We start from the raw sequence: 684 nt of genomic DNA on the forward strand, positions 1-684 counted from the left end.
GGTGGAGAGAGAGAGAAGTGATGAAGTAAAATTTGGAGGGGGATAGGAAGAGAAACAGGGAGGGAGAGAGAAAGGGAGAGGGAGAAGGAGAGGGAGGAAAAGAACCAGTAAAGGAGGGAAAACAGAAGTGACGGAAAGAGAGAAAAAAATCAAGGAGGGAGGGAGGAATGAAGGGGGATAAAGAGAGGAAGAGCGAGAGGAAGAGCGAGAGAGCGAATTAATAAAGGAAGAAAGAAGAAGGGATAGAATCAGAGAAGGAAGTACAGCAGGGAAGAAGGAAGGAGAGAGAAAGACGGTGAATGAAAGGAGGGAGAGAGAAAGACGGTGAATGAAAGGAGGGAGAGAGAAAGACGGCGAATGAAAGGAGGGATGCGAGAGAGAAAATTAAGTAAGTAGAAGGGAAAAAATCAAAGAAGGGGGAGGAGAAGGAAGGTAGAGGAGAAGGGGGTCAGGGAAGTAAAAGAAGAGTGAGGGTCAGGGAGGAAAAAGTAAGAGAGGAAAAAGAAGGATAAAGGGAAATAACGAAGGAGGAATAATGAGAAGGAAGAGAGAGAGAATCAGATAGGGAGGAGGGAGACGAGAGATGAAAGTAGGACGAGGGAGAAGAAGAAAAATAAGGAGACAGAGAGATAGGAAACAAAAGGATGGTAGGAAAGATAGGAAAGAGAAAGTAAGGGAAGAAGA

This window comes from Penaeus monodon, chromosome 27, assembly GCF_015228065.2.
Source record: "Penaeus monodon isolate SGIC_2016 chromosome 27, NSTDA_Pmon_1, whole genome shotgun sequence".
NCBI classification, from domain to species: Eukaryota; Metazoa; Arthropoda; class Malacostraca; order Decapoda; family Penaeidae; genus Penaeus; species Penaeus monodon.